Source organism: Salmo salar, chromosome ssa11, assembly GCF_905237065.1.
Source record: "Salmo salar chromosome ssa11, Ssal_v3.1, whole genome shotgun sequence".
In the NCBI taxonomy this organism is placed as follows: domain Eukaryota; kingdom Metazoa; phylum Chordata; class Actinopteri; order Salmoniformes; family Salmonidae; genus Salmo; species Salmo salar.
The window spans coordinates 36,758,875-36,775,238 of record NC_059452.1 but is presented as its reverse complement, the minus strand read 5'-3'; the positions used below and the strand labels follow the sequence as shown (position 1 = coordinate 36,775,238).

The 16,364-nt window shown below is 43.7% G+C and overlaps 1 protein-coding gene across 8 annotated transcripts in view; it reads left to right on the top strand.

The window, feature by feature from the left end:
• LOC106562648 (aryl-hydrocarbon receptor nuclear translocator 2) overlaps window positions 1–16,364 on the top strand; it is a 115,568-nt gene that overhangs the window by 27,511 nt on the left and 71,693 nt on the right. The gene's annotated exons all lie outside the window — the stretch shown is intronic.

The following is a 16,364-nucleotide window of genomic DNA, read 5'->3' as shown; positions in this document are numbered from 1 at the left end:
GTTGCTGTCGGCAGCTTTGTGATGGAGCAGTTGTTGCTGTCTGCAGCTTTGTGATGGAGCAGTTGTTGCTGTCTGCAGCTTAGTGATGGAGCAGTTGTTACTGTCTGTAGCTTAGTGATGGAGCAGTTGAAGCTGTCTGCAGCTTAGTGATGGAGCAGTTGTTGCTGTCTGCAGCATAGTGATGGAGCAGTTGTTGCTGTCTGCAGCTTAGTAATGGAGCAGTTGTTGCTGTCTGCAGCTTAGTGATGGAGCAGTTGTTGCTGTCTGCAGCTTAGTGATGGGAGTCAGTGATGGAGCAGTTGTTGCTGTCTGCAGCTTAGTGATGGAGCAGTTGTTTCTGTCTGCAGATTAGTGATGGAGCAGTTGTTTCTGTCTGCAGCTTAGTGATGGAGCAGTTGTTTCTGTCTGAAGCTTAGTGATGGAGCAGTTGTTGCTGTCGGCAGCTTTGTGATGGAGCAGTTGTTGCTGTCTGCAGCTTTGTGATGGAGCAGTTGTTGCTGTCTGCAGCTTAGTGATGGAGCAGTTGTTACTGTCTGTAGCTTAGTGATGGAGCAGTTGAAGCTGTCTGCAGCTTAGTGATGGAGCAGTTGTTGCTGTCTGCAGCTTAGTGATGGAGCAGTTGTTGCTGTCTGCAGCTTAGTAATGGAGCAGTTGTTGCTGTCTGCAGCTTAGTGATGGAGCAGTTGTTGCTGTCTGCAGCTTAGTGATGGGAGTCAGTGATGGAGCAGTTGTTGCTGTCTGCAGCTTAGTGATGGAGCAGTTGTTTCTGTCTGCAGATTAGTGATGGAGCAGTTGTTTCTGTCTGCAGCTTAGTGATGGAGCAGTTGTTTCTGTCTGAAGCTTAGTGATGGAGCAGTTGTTGCTGTCGGCAGCTTAGTGATGGAGCAGTTGTTTCTGTCTGCAGCTTAGTGATGGAGCAGTTGTTGCTGTCTGCAGCTTAGTGATGGAGCAGTTGTTGCTGTCTGCAGCTTAGTGATGGAGCAGTTGTTTCTGTCTGAAGCTTAGTGATGGAGCAGTTGTTTCTGTCTGAAGCTTAGTGATGGAGCAGTTGTTGCTGTCGGCAGCTTAGTGATGGAGCAGTTGTTTCTGTCTGCAGCTTAGTGATGGAGCAGTTGTTGCTGTCTGCAGCTAAGTGATGGAGCAGTTGTTGCTGTCGGCAGCTTAGTGATGGAGCAGTTGTTGCTGTCTGCAGCTTAGTGATGGGAGTCATAGTGATGGAGCAGTTCTTGCTGTCTGCAGCTTAGTGATGGGAGTCATAGTGATGGAGCAGTTGTTGCTGTCTGCAGCATAGTGATGGGAGTCATAGTGATGGAGCAGTTGTTGCTGTCTGCAGCTTAGTGATGGGAGTCATAGTGATGGAGCAGTTGTGCTGTCTGCAGCTTAGTGATGGGAGTCACACTTGCTGTCTGCAGCTTAGTGATGGAGCAGTTCTTGCTGTCTGCAGCTTAGTGATGGGAGTCATAGTGATGGAGCAGTTGTTGCTGTCTGCAGCATAGTGATGGGAGTCATAGTGATGGAGCAGTTGTTGCTGTCTGCAGCTTAGTGATGGGAGTCATAGTGATGGAGCAGTTGTGCTGTCTGCAGCTTAGTGATGGAGCAGTTGTTTCTGTCTGCAGCTTAGTGATGGAGCAGTTGTTTCTGTCTACAGCTTAGTGATGGAGCAGTTGTTGCTGTCTGCAGCATAGTGATGGGAGTCATAGTGATGGAGCAGTTGTTGCTGTCTGCAGCTTAGTGATGGGAGTCATAGTGATGGAGCAGTTGTGCTGTCTGCAGCTTAGTGATGGGAGTCACACTTGCTGTCTGCAGCTTAGTGATGGAGCAGTTCTTGCTGTCTGCAGCTTAGTGATGGGAGTCATAGTGATGGAGCAGTTGTTGCTGTCTGCAGCATAGTGATGGGAGTCATAGTGATGGAGCAGTTGTTGCTGTCTGCAGCTTAGTGATGGGAGTCATGGTGATGGAGCAGTTGTGCTGTCTGCAGCTTAGTGATGGGAGTCATAGTGATGGAGCAGTTGTTGCTGTCTGCAGCTTAGTGATGGAGCAGTTGTTGCTGTCTGCAGCTTAGTAATGGAGCAGTTGTTGCTGTCTGCAGCTTAGTGATGGAGCAGTTGTTGCTGTCTGCAGCTTAGTGATGGAGCAGTTGTTGCTGTCTGCAGCTTAGTGATGGAGCAGTTGTTGCTGTCTGCAGCATAGTGATGGGAGTCATAGTGATGGAGCAGTTGTTGCTGTCTGCAGCATAGTGATGGGAGTCATAGTGATGGAGCAGTTGTTGCTGTCTGCAGCTTAGTGATGGGAGTCATGGTGATGGAGCAGTTGTGCTGTCTGCAGCTTAGTGATGGGAGTCATAGTGATGGAGCAGTTGTTGCTGTCTGCAGCTTAGTGATGGAGCAGTTGTTGGTGTCTGCAGCTTAGTAATGGAGCAGTTGTTGCTGTCTGCAGCTTAGTGATGGAGCAGTTGTTTCTGTCTGCAGCTTAGTGATGGAGCAGTTGTTTCTGTCTACAGCTTAGTAATGGAGCAGTTGTTGCTGTCTGCAGCATAGTGATGGGAGTCATAGTGATGGAGCAGTTATGCTGTCTGCAGCTTAGTGATGGGAGTCACACTTGCTGTCTGCAGCTTAGTGATGGAGCAGTTCTTGCTGTCTGCAGCTTAGTGATGGGAGTCATAGTGATGGAGCAGTTGTTGCTGTCTGCAGCATAGTGATGGGAGTCATAGTGATGGAGCAGTTGTTGCTGTCTGCAGCTTAGTGATGGGAGTCATAGTGATGGAGCAGTTGTGCTGTCTGCAGCTTAGTGATGGGAGTCATAGTGATGGAGCAGTTGTTGCTGTCTGCAGCTTAGTGACGGAGCAGTTGTTTCTGTCTGCAGCTTAGTGATGGAGCAGTTGTTTCTGTCTACAGCTTAGTGATGGAACAGTTGTTGCTGTCTGCAGCATAGTGATGGGAGTCATAGTGATGGAGCAGTTGTTGCTGTCTGCAGCTTAGTGATGGGAGTCATAGTGATGGAGCAGTTGTGCTGTCTGCAGCTTAGTGATGGGAGTCACACTTGCTGTCTGCAGCTTAGTGATGGAGCAGTTGTTTCTGTCTGCAGCTTAGTGATGGAGCAGTTGTTTCTGTCTACAGCTTAGTGATGGAGCAGTTGTTTCTGTCGGCAGCTTAGTGATGGAGCAGTTGTTTCTGTCGGCAGCTTAGTGATGGAGCAGTTTCTGTCTGCAGCTTAGTGATGGAGCAGTTGTTTCTGTCTGCAGCTTAGTGATGGAGCAGTTGTTTCTGTCTGCAGCTTAGTGATGGAGCAGTTGTTTCTGTCTGCAGCTTAGTGATGGAGCAGTTGTTGCTGTCGTTAGCTTAGTGATGGAGCAGTTGTTTCTGTCTGCAGCTTAGTGATGGAGCAGTTGTTGCTGTCTGCAGCTTAGTGTTGGAGCAGTTGTTGCTGTCTGCAGCTTAGTGATGGGAGTCAGTGATGGAGCAGTTGTTGCTGTCTGCAGCTTAGTGATGGGAGTCATAGTGATGGAGCAGTTGTTTCTGTCTGCAGCTTAGTGATGGAGCAGTTGTTTCTGTCTGCAGCTTAGTGATGGAGCAGTTGTTTCTGTCTGCAGCTTAGTGATGGAGCAGTTGTTTCTGTCGGCAGCTTAGTGATGGAGCAGTTGTTTCTGTCTGCAGCTTAGTGATGGAGCAGTTGTTTCTGTCTGCAGCTTAGTGATGGAGCAGTTGTTGCTGTCTGCAGCTTAGTGATGGAGCAGTTGTTGCTGTCTGCAGCTTAGTGATGGAGCAGTTGTTGCTGTCTGCAGCTTAGTGATGGAGCAGTTGTTGCTGTCTGCAGCTTAATGATGGAGCAGTTGTTGCTGTCTGTAGCTTAGTGATGGAGCAGTTTTTGCTGTCTGTAGCTTAGTGATGGAGCAGTTGTTGCTGTCTGCAGCTTAGTGATGGGAGTCATAGTGATGGAGCAGTTGTTGCTGTCTGCAGCTTAGTGATGGGAGTCATAGTGATGGAGCAGTTGTTTCTGTCTGCAGCTTAGTGATGGAGCAGTTGTTTCTGTCTGCAGCTTAGTGATGGAGCAGTTGTTGCTGTCTGCAGCTTAGTGATGGAGCAGTTGTTGCTGTCTGCAGCTTAGTGATGGAGCAGTTGTTGCTGTCTGCAGCTTAGTGATGGAGCAGTTGTTGCTGTCGGCAGCTTTGTGATGGAGCAGTTGTTGCTGTCTGCAGCTTTGTGATGGAGCAGTTGTTTCTGTCTGAAGCTTAGTGATGGAGCAGTTGTTGCTGTCGGCAGCTTAGTGATTGAGCAGTTGTTTCTGTCTGCAGCTTAGTGATGGAGCAGTTGTTGCTGTCTGCAGCTTAGTGATGGGAGTCATAGTGATGGAGCAGTTGTTGCTGTCTGCAGCTTAGTGATGGGAGTCATAGTGATGGAGCAGTTGTTGCTGTCTGCAGCTTAGTGATGGGAGTCATAGTGATGGAGCAGTTGTTGCTGTCTGCAGCTTAGTGATGGGAGTCAGTGATGGAGCAGTTGTTGCTGTCTGCAGCTTAGTGATGGGAGTCATAGTGATGGAGCAGTTGTTGCTGTCTGCAGCTTAGTGATGGAGCAGTTGTTTCTGTCTGCAGCTTAGTGATGGAGCAGTTGTTTCTGTCTGCAGCTTAGTGATGGAGCAGTTGTTTCTGTCGGCAGCTTAGTGATGGAGCAGTTGTTTCTGTCTGCAGCTTAGTGATGGAGCAGTTGTTGCTGTCTGTAGCTTAGTGATGGAGCAGTTTTTGCTGTCTGTAGCTTAGTGATGGAGCAGTTGTTGCTGTCTGCAGCTTAGTGATGGGAGTCATAGTGATGGAGCAGTTGTTGCTGTCTGCAGCTTAGTGATGGGAGTCATAGTGATGGAGCAGTTGTTGCTGTCTGCAGCTTAGTGATGGGAGTCATAGTGATGGAGCAGTTGTTGCTGTCTGCAGCTTAGTGATGGGAGTCATAGTGATGGTGCAGTTGTTGCTGTCTGCAGCTTAGTGATGGGAGTCATAGTGATGGGAAGAGAAGGTTGTTGAGGAGGTCAATTCAGGTCAATAACTCCTTATTTCTATAATAAGGACCAATGGTACGTTGTGGCCACCCCAAAGAATGTACAACAAAAAAATCAAATATATCTATCATTGTGTACAATGTGATGTCTTAGCATATGTAATACATGTCAGTACATGGTTAAGGTCGTTGATAGGAGTGTTAGGGGTTATCCAGGGTTATCAGAGGTTTTCAGACCTCAAGTAGTCATTTTTGCAACAGAAGGCATGGGACATGTACTCATCTCTAATAATGTTCAGTAAACTTTGGTTTTGGAGTGGGAGTGAGACAGTGAGTCTTCTACAGTAATCCTACAGAGTGCTAACAACATGCTCCCAGTGTGAAATTCAATTGAACATGATTTCCCAAATGGTTCTCTTTTCACTATGAAGTGCACTACTTTTGACACAAGTCCTATGGGCCCACTATATAGGGAATAGGATGCCATTTGGGAAAACTCTGCTGACATTTCTCCTCCGCTCTGACACACACAGATGTTCCGGTCGCCTCCCAAACCACACGTCTCAGATTAACACCGATTGCTGCACGGGGGTGGAATATACTCCCCTGAAATTGGAACATTTAACTGATTTCATCTCCTAGCTGGTGTCTTCTCAGTGTAGCCTGATCATTTGTCCTGGAGTGGAAAATAGCTCCAGATAAAATATTTAGCCTGCATCAGCCCCTGATCAGCCTGTGATAAGCCCCATGGTTCTCACTGATGTGTGTGTGTGTGTGTGTGTGTGTGTGTGTGTGTGTGTGTGTGTGTGTGTGTGTGTGTGTGTGTGTGTGTGTGTGTGATTAGCCTCATGTTTCAGTGATTGAGTGAGCCCGGTTACTCCTCCCACTCCCTCGCATGGCTAATGAGCTGTTTGCATGCCGAGGTTACTGATTGGATGAGCATGCATATTATATGAATAGGGATTGGACCAGGCCGAAAGGGAATGAGGACCCGCTGGCAAAGTGAGAGATGAAATGCTTCAACCTCCATTCTGTCTGTGGGTGGGATGGAGAGGGGGAGGGAAAGGGGGATGGAGTGGTAGGTATACAGTTGGATTCACTTCACATGGCTTCACTGAGTTTAATCTGTCAGAAAGACATGGGGAGAGATGGATTCTCATCCATCATATAAAGATGAAAGGATGGACAAATATAGAGGGATGGATAGAGGATGAAGGGAGGGATGAAGGGATGGATAGAGGATGAAGGGATGGATAGGATGGATAGAGGGAGGATAGCGGATGAAGGGATGGATAGAGGGACGATAGGGGATGAAGGGATGGATAGAGGATGAAGGGATGGATAGAGGATGAAGGGATGGATAGCGGATAGAGGGATGGATAGAGGGATGATAGAGGGATGAATCGATGGATACCGGATGAAGGGATAGATAGAGATGGATGAAGGGATAGATAGAGATGGATGAAAGGATAGATAGAGATGGATAGAGGGATGAATCGATGGATACCGGATGAAGGGATAGATGGAGATGGATGAAGGGATAGATAGAGATGGAGGAAGGGATAGATGGAGATGGAGGAAGGGATAGAGATGGATGAAGGGATAGAGGATGAAGGGAGGGATAGAGGAGGGATAGTTGTCTACATCTAGTCTCTGGGTCCTGTCTGGATAATGAAACAACATGTAGCCTTAGCCTCTGGGTCCTGTCTGGATAATGAAACTACATGTATCCCCAGCCTCTGGGTCCTGTCTGGATAATGAAACTACCTGTAGCCTCAGCCTCTGGGTCCTGTCTGGATAATGAAACTACCTGTATCCCCAGCCTCTGGGTCCTGTCTGGATAATGAAACTACATGTAGCCTCAGCCTCTGGGTCCTGTCTGCGTAATGAAAATACATGTATTCACAGCCTCTGGGTCCTGTCTGGATAATGAAACTGCATGTATCCCCAGCCTCTGGGTCCTGTCTGGATAATGAAACTGCATGTATCCCCAGCCTCTGGGTCCTGTCTGAGCCTGTAATCGAACCCACAAATGCTGACGCTCCAGATACTCAACTAGTCTAAAGACCAGTTTTATTGCTTCTTTAATCAGCATGACAGTTTTCAGCTGTGCTAACATAATTGCAAAAGGGTTTTCTAATGCTCAATTAGCCTTTTAAAATGATAAACTTGGATTAGCTAACACAACGTGCCTTTGGAACACAGGAGTGATGGTTGCTAATAATGGCCTCTGTACGCCTATGTAGATATTCCATTACAAATCTGCCGTTTCCAGCTACAATAGCGATTTACAACATTAACAATGTCTACACTGTATTTCTGATCAATTTGGTGTTATTTTAATGGACATTTTTTACAATTTTCTTTCAAAAACAAGGACATTTCTAAGTGACCCCAAACCTTTGAACGGTAGTGTACATATTATATTTGAGATTGTTCAAAGTAGCCACCCTTTGCCTTATTGACAGCTTTGCACACTCTTGGCATTCTCTAAACCAGCTTCATGAGGTACTCACCTGGAATGCATTTCAATTAACAGGTGTGCCTTGTTAAAAGCTAATTTGTGGAATTTCTTTCCTTCTTAACCTCTTTGGGGTATGTGGGACGCTCCAACTTTTATATCCCATTTTAAAGATACACTTATCGTTAATCCAACCACGTACGATTTCAAAAAGGCTTTACAGTGAAAGCATAACATTAGATTATGTTAGGACAGCGCCGAGACAAGAAAAACCACACAGCCATTTTCCAAGCAAGGAGAGGCGTCACCAAAACCAGAAATACAGCTAAAATGAATCACTAACCTTTGACGATCTTCATCAGATGACACTCCCAGGACTCAATGTTACACAATACATGTATGTTTTGTTCGATAAAGTTCATATTTATATCCAAAAACCCCATTTTACATTGGCGCGTGATGTTTAGAAAATGTTTTGCCTCCCAAAACTTCCGGTGAATGAGCACTACAATTTACTAAAATACTCATCATAAACGTTGATAAATTTACAACAGTTATTGAAAGAATTATAGATACACTTCTCCTTAATGCAACCGCTGTGTCAGATTTCAAAATAGCTTTACGACGAAAGCACATTGTTCAATATTTTGAGTACTGCGCTCAGACATCAAAGCAAGCTATACATTTACCCGCCAAGTTCTGGAGTCAACAAAACTCAGAAATAGTATTATAAATCTTCACTTACATTTGCTGATCTTCGTCGGAATGCACTCCCAGGACTTCCACAAGAAATGTTCATTTTGTTCGATAAACTCCATATTTATGTCCAAATACCTCAGTTTTGTTCACGCGTTCAGATCACTATTCCAAAGGCGTAATGTGCGAGTGCAAAACCCGAGACGAAAAGTCAAAAAGTTTCATTACCGTTCGTAGAAACATGTCAAACGATGTTTACAATCAGTCCTTAGGGTATTTTTTATCATAAATCTTCGATAATATTCCAACCGGACAATAGCGTATTCATTACAGAGGAAAAAGAAGGAACGGCGCGCCTGCGTGACTGTGCGCCTGTGTGACTGCGCAGTAAACAACTCATTGGCCTCAGGCAGTCCACTTGTTGAGTCAGCTCTTATTCTCTACCCAGTCACAGTAGAAGCATGAAACAAGGTTCTAAAGACTGTTGACATCTAGTGGAAGCCTTAGGAAGTGCAAAATGACCCCACAGACACTGTAGTTTGGATAGGCAATCACTTGAAAAACTACAACCACTTCCTGGTTGGATTTTTTTCTCAGGTTTTTGCCTGCCATATGAGTTCTGTTATACTCACAGACATCATTAAAACAGTTTTAGAAACTTCAGAGTGTTTTCAATCCAAATCTACTAATAATATGCATATCCTACCTTCTGGGCCCGAGTAGCAGGCAGTTTAATTTGAGGATGTTATTCATCTGAAATTCCGAATACTGCCCCCTGTCACCAAGACGTTTTAATGCGTTTGAGCCAATCAGTTGTGCTGTGACAAGGTAGGGTGGTATACAGAAGATAGCCCTATCTGATAAAAGACCAAGTCCATATTATGGCAAGAACAGCTCAAATAAGCAAAGAGAAACGACAGTCCATCATTACTTGAAGACATGAAGGTCAGTCAATCTGTACAATTTCAAGAACTTTGAAAGTTTCTTCAAGTGCAGTCGCAAACACCATCAAGCACTGTGATGAAACTGGTTCTCATGAGGACCGCCACAGGAAAGGAAGACCCAGAGTTACCTCTGCTGCAGAGGATAAGTTCATTAGAGTTAACTGCATCTAGATTGCAGCCCAAATAAATGCTTCATACAGTTCAAGTAACAGAAACATCTCAACATCAACTGTTCAGAGGAGACTGCGTGAATCAGGCCTTCATGGTCAAATTGCTGCAAAGAAACTACTACTAAAGGACACCAATAAGAAGAGACTTGCTTGGGCCTAGAAACACCAGCAATGGACATTAGACCGGTGGAAATGTGCGATTTTTGGTTCCAACCGCTGTGTCTTTGTGCGTCGCAGAGTAGGTGAACGGATGATCGCCATATGTGTGGTTCCCACCGTGAAGCATGGAGGAGGAGGTGTTATGGTGTGGGGTGCTTTGCTGGTGACACTGTCAGTGATTTATTTAGAATTCAAGGCACACTTAACCTGCATGGCTACCACAGCATTCTGCAGCGATACTCCATCCCATCTGGTTTGCGCGCAGTGGGACTATCATTTTGTTTTTCATCAGGACAATGACCCAAAACTCACCTCCAGGCTGTGTAAGGGCTATTTGACCATGGAGGAGAGTGCTGCATCAGATGATCTGGCCTCCACAATCACCTGACCTCAACCCATTTTATATGGTTTGGGATGAGTTGGACTGCAGAGTGTGCACGTCAAATACATGGATATTTGTGTGTGAAACCAACCAAGTCAAGACAGCTGGCTCTGCTCTTCCAGAACCATGACTAAATATTATGTGTATAACAAACTTCTAAACCTCCCTTCTCTGTAAAATGATTGTACTACCACTTTGCATGGGAAGCTACTGTTTAGCAGTCGGCAGCAACTGTAACGGTCGTCGTATGTAGTAGACCAAGGCGCAGCGTGTTGAGTGCTCATTTGAACTTTTATTGAACACTTAAATAACAAAACAAACGGACGCACAGTATTGCAGGCTAAACACAGCAGTGCAAAAACAACTTCCCACAAACCACAAGTGAAAAAAGGGCTACCTAAGTATGACTCCCAATCAGCAACAACGATGTATAGCTGTTCCTGATTGAGAGCCATACCAGGCCAACAAAGAAATACACAACCTAGAAAATCATAGAAATACAAAACCAGAACAATACCCAAAAACCGCTAAAACACAAAACAAACCCACCCCTCTTACATAATAACATACCCAATAAACCCCGAAACACTCTAAACAAACGCCCCCTGGCACGTCCTGACCAAACTATAATAACAAATAACCCCTTTACTGGTCAGGACGTGACAGCAACTGAACTCTATGTAGTTTGTGGGTCTTGATCTAAACTCCCAGGGTCCATACTTACGACATAGTATGTCTCTTGAGTTAAACCAGTGGTAACACGACCAAGGCATGCACAGTTTGATTTCCCGTAACAATAGTTGTTCCCCATATACCTGATCACGTCCTAATATCTTCAACAATCGTCTGTGCTCATCATTCCTTGACATTAAAGCTGCAATATGTAAATTTTTGGGCGACCTGACCAAATTCACATAGAAATCTGAGTTATAGATCTCATTTAAAGCAAGTCTAAGAAGCAGTAGACCTGTTCTATGTGCACTATTTCTATGCTTGCCGTTCTTATGTTTTGTTTTTGTGTCTTTAACCAGCTTTAAACAGCTGAAAATAAAATATTTTTTGTTATAGAAAATATATTTCAGAGGTTTAGATTGTACAATGATTCTCTACACTATACTTGCTTGTTTTGTCACAAACTGAAATTAGGCAAACTATTTGACTTTTAGCAACCAGTTCATGGCGGAGCGATTTCTGCATAGTGTACCTTACTGCATAAATCCAATCAGCTGCTAAATATGTTCCAAAAGGTCTAAGCCGGAAGTCTAATCGATGCCGTAACTATGGTCCCTGGAACTATGAACTATGTTGTTATTTTGGTCATTTGAGTACGGGTAGCTGTGGTTGTTAAGGGAGAGAGGAGGCTAGGTGCCAGCCAGGCATATTCATCTGTGCCTGGTTATCATTCCATCACTGTTGTGTATCCCCTGGTCATTCAGAGATGGAACAATGACAGTTTTCTCACACCTGGGTTGTGTTGAATTGCAAACCGTAGTAAAATGTTTTGCAAAAGGAAAAATGAATCTGTATTCAGTGTTTCCCCTAGGATTTGTTTTAACAGCAGTGGGAAAGTGTGGGTGTTTTTGCTGTTTTAAAGCTAATTTCTTGCAATTCTACACATTTTGTCATGGCTTATGTCTTGTTCTTATGCTGTCTGAGTGACTCAAACATTATAACAAAATCAGTAGAGGCACCGTGCCATGACATTGAGAATTTTAGATTCTCTCTGACTATCTAGTTTTTATTTTGATGATTGTTAGTTCTCAAAGATAATATTATTTAAATATATATAGGTCCATTATCTTTCCTACTTACTTTATATCTGGTAATAGTTGGTTTAAGTTTACACTAAAATATTTTTACCATCCCGATTTTATTTAGTTTCTTTGTATTTTTATTTTGTTTGTCATTTTCTCTCGATTGACCCTGGTTTTCAAAATCTGACTCTTTCACTGAAAGTCGACCAGTAGAAGCAGCAGTGACATGGCAGCTGTTGAGGACTTCAGTGGCCTGTCACTGCTTTTATCTTATTTCCTTTGAGTGTCACACTCCATAGACACACATGGTTTGACAGCACATACCACACATTCCTTCTGTGTGTGGTGCACCTAGACCTTAAACAACCCCTAGCACTACACATAGAAACACATGGTTTTTGGACTGGATGGTAGTTGGCGTACACACACATATCAACACACACACACACATCACACACAGTCTACAAATGTCTGCATGTCTTTGCTGCTCCACTTTCCTTGGATCTCCCTGGGATGCCATCATTCCAGCTGATCACCCTTCCTGTGTGGGGTGTATTGATCCATTCATTTCCTCCCGGTTTCCCTGAAATCATCACTAAGTGGAGACCATCCCTGACCAATGGGGATAACAGGCAGACACACACACACACTACATAAACGGGAGCTCAACACAAATCAACACACTAACACAGCTGATGGTGTCCAGACATGTGCAGCAGTGTTTTTCTTCTCCCTCTACCCTGCAGTGTTTCACATGGAATTAGTTCCAGGATAAACTTTACCTGTTGTGCTCAACTGACAGATGGAGAGAAGCAGAGGATAGCTTCACACACACACACACACACACACACACACACACACACACACACACACACACACACACACACACACACACAGCAGCTAGCCCCCCAGCTTTCCTGCTAACAAGAGAACATGTTAGTCATCTCCTCCAGACAAGCCTGGGAATTCACTGATTAAACTATCTCCTCGTTAAGTCATTTACCGAAACCCAAGCCTTGTGTGTGTGACGACTTCTCTCCTGTCGCCTGTTCTCTGCTGTCCTGGAAGCCCAGCCAAGCCTAACCTCCGTCAGTTAGAACATGAGGTCACACAAACACAGCAGATGAAACTCACTCTCACACAAACAAACTTGTTTGCACTTGTTGGTGTCTTAGTGTGTGGTGGGGGTGTGTTGATCTCTCAGGGGAAATAACATGATGTAGCCAATGTGTTCCTGGTCTGGTTTTTTGTTTGGGAAACATACCTCTACTCTCCTGTCTCTATCCTCTTCATGGTAAACCATGGTAATAATACTGGTAAATAACCTCATCTCCTGTCTCCATCCTCTCCATGGTAAACCATGGTAATAATACTGGTAAATAACCTAATCTCCTGTCTCTATCCTCTTCATGGTTAACCATGGTAATAATACTGGTAAATAACCTCATCTCCTGTCTCCATCCTCTCCATGGTAATAATACTGGTAAATAACCTCATCTCCTGTCTCTATCCTCTCCATGGTAATAATACTGGTAAATAACCTCATCTCCTGTCTCTATCCTCTCCATGGTAATAATACTGGTAAATAACCTCATCTCCTGTCTCCATCCTCTCCATGGTAATAATACTGGTAAATAACCTCATCTCCTGTCTCTATCCTCTCCATGGTAATAATACTGGTAAATAACCTCATCTCCTGTCTCCATCTTCTTCATGGTAATAATACTGGTAAATAACCTCATCTCCTGTCTCTATCTTCTTCTGGTAAACCATGGTAATAATACTGGTAAATAACCTAATCTCCTCTTTCCATCCTCTCCATGGTAATAATACTGGTAAATAACCTCATTTCCTGTCTCTATCCTCTTCATGGTTAACCATGGTAATAATACTGGTAAATAACCTCATCTCCTGTCTCCATCCTCTTCATGGTTAACCATGGTAATAATACTGGTAAATAACCTAATCTCCTGTCTCTATCCTCTCCATGGTAATAATACTGGTAAATAACCTCATCTCCTGTCTCTATCCTCTCCGTGGTAATAATACTGGTAAATAACCTCATCTCCTGTCTCTATCCTCTCCATGGTAATAATACTGGTAAATAACCTCATCTCCTGTCTCTATCCTCTCCATGGTAATAATACTGGTAAATAACCTCATCTCCTGTCTCTATCCTCTCCATGGTAATAATACTGGTAAATAACCTCATCTCCTGTCTCTATCCTCTCCATGGTAATAATACTGGTAAATAACCTCATCTCCTGTCTCTATCCTCTCCATGGTTAACCATGGTAATAACACTGGTAAATAACCTCATCTCCTGTCTCTATCCTCTCCATGGTAATAATACTGGTAAATAACCTCATCTCCTGTCTCTATCCTCTCCGTGGTAATAATACTGGTAAATAACCTCATCTCCTGTCTCTATCCTCTCCATGGTAATAATACTGGTAAATAACCTCATCTCCTGTCTCCATCCTCTCCATGGTAATAATACTGGTAAATAACCTCATCTCCTGTCTCTATCCTCTCCATGGTAATAATACTGGTAAATAACCTCATCTCCTGTCTCCATCCTCTCCGTGGTAATAATACTGGTAAATAACCTCATCTCCTGTCTCTATCCTCTCCATGGTAATAATACTGGTAAATAACCTCATCTCCTGTCTCTATCCTCTCCATGGTAATAATACTGGTAAATAACCTCATCTCCTGTCTCCATCCTCTCCATGGTAATAATACTGGTAAATAACCTCATCTCCTGTCTCTATCCTCTCCATGGTAATAATACTGGTAAATAACCTCATCTCCTGTCGCTATCCTCTCCATGGTAATAATACTGGTAAATAACCTCATCTCCTGTCTCCATCTTCTTCATGGTAATAATACTGGTAAATAACCTCATCTCCTGTCTCCATCTTCTTCATGGTAAACCATGGTAATAATACTGGTAAATAACCTAATCTCCTCTTTCCATCCTCTCCATGGTAATAATACTGGTAAATAACCTCATTTCCTGTCTCTATCCTCTTCATGGTTAACCATGGTAATAATACTGGTAAATAACCTCATCTCCTGTCTCCATCCTCTTCATGGTTAACCATGGTAATAATACTGGTAAATAACCTCATTTCCTGTCTCTATCCTCTTCATGGTTAACCATGGTAATAATACTGGTAAATAACCTCATCTCCTGTCTCCATCCTCTCCATGGTAATAATACTGGTAAATAACCTCATCCCCTGTCTCCATCCTCTCCATGGTAATAATACTGGTAAATAACCTCATCTCATGTCTCCATTGTCTCCATGGTAAACCAAGGTAATAATACTGGTAAATAACCTCATCTCCTGTCTCTATCCTCTCCATGGTAATAATACTGGTAAATAACCTCATCTCCTGTCTCTATCCTCTCCATGGTAATAATACTGGTAAATAACCTCATCTCCTGTCTCTATCCTCTCCGTGGTAATAATACTGGTAAATAACCTCATCTCCTGTCTCTATCCTCTCCATGGTAATAATACTGGTAAATAACCTCATCTCCTGTCTCTATCCTCTCCATGGTAATAATACTGGTAAATAACCTCATCTCCTGTCTCCATCCTCTCCATGGTAATAATACTGTTAAATAACCTAATCCCCTGTCTCCATCCTCTCCATGGTAATAATACTGTTAAATAACCTAATCTCCTGTCTCCATCCTCTCCATGGTAATAATACTGGTAAATAACCTCATCTCCTGTCTCTATCCTCTCCATGGTAATAATACTGGTAAATAACCTCATCTCCTGTCTCCATCCTCTCCATGGTAATAATACTGGTAAATAACCTCATCTCCTGTCTCTATCCTCTCCATGGTAATAATACTGGTAAATAACCTCATCTCCTGTCTCCATCCTCTCCATGGTAATAATACTGGTAAATAACCTCATCTCCTTTCTCTCTTGTCTCCATCCTCTTCATGGTAAACCATGGTAATAATTAAGCAATAAGGCCCGAGGTGTGGCATATGGCCAATATACCACGGCTAAGGGCTGTTCTTAGGCACGATGCAACGCAGAGTTCCTGGACACAGCCCTTAGCCGTGTTATATTGGTCGCATATAAACTGGTTATCAACATAATTTGAGCAAATATACATGTTTTATCATACCCGTTGTATACGGTCTGATATACCACGGCTGTCAGCCAATCAGAATTCAGGACTCAAACCACCCAGTTTATAATGGTAAATAACCTGTGCATGCGGGTTTTAGAGAAGTGTTTCAGAGCAGTGTTTTTTATTTTAATTTTTTTTGCTCTAACCAATGGAGCTTGAAAACCTGTCAACAATCCATGACCCTAGGAGATACATGTGGTAAAGCTTTTCAACATGTTCGAAACCAGAGCCTTCTAATTGGACTCCTGACCTAATTGGCCAATGGTAATAGTCATATGTCATCCCAGGGCACCCAGAGCCCCAGTGAGATAATGTCTTTATCTAAACATAGTGGTCAGTCCATAGAGGTAGAAAGAGGCCTCATTGCCTACTTTAAAATGGTGGAAACCTTCAATGGCAATGTCCGTGCTAAGACGGGTTGTATTCATTCAGAGCTCTCTTTCGACCTTCATGGGTCAGTCTCAGGAAGAGAGGGAGCTTAGATCCTTGTATCCTCTCCAATACAAGACTAGCCAAAACTACAATCCAGCCTTTAGCTGGGGTCAAACACTGGCCGCCTCCCTCCCTTGAGGATCCACTGCAATAATAGAACAGTATAGATGACCACATCAATGCTTTGGGAGGCAGCAGAGTTAACATTGTCTAATGC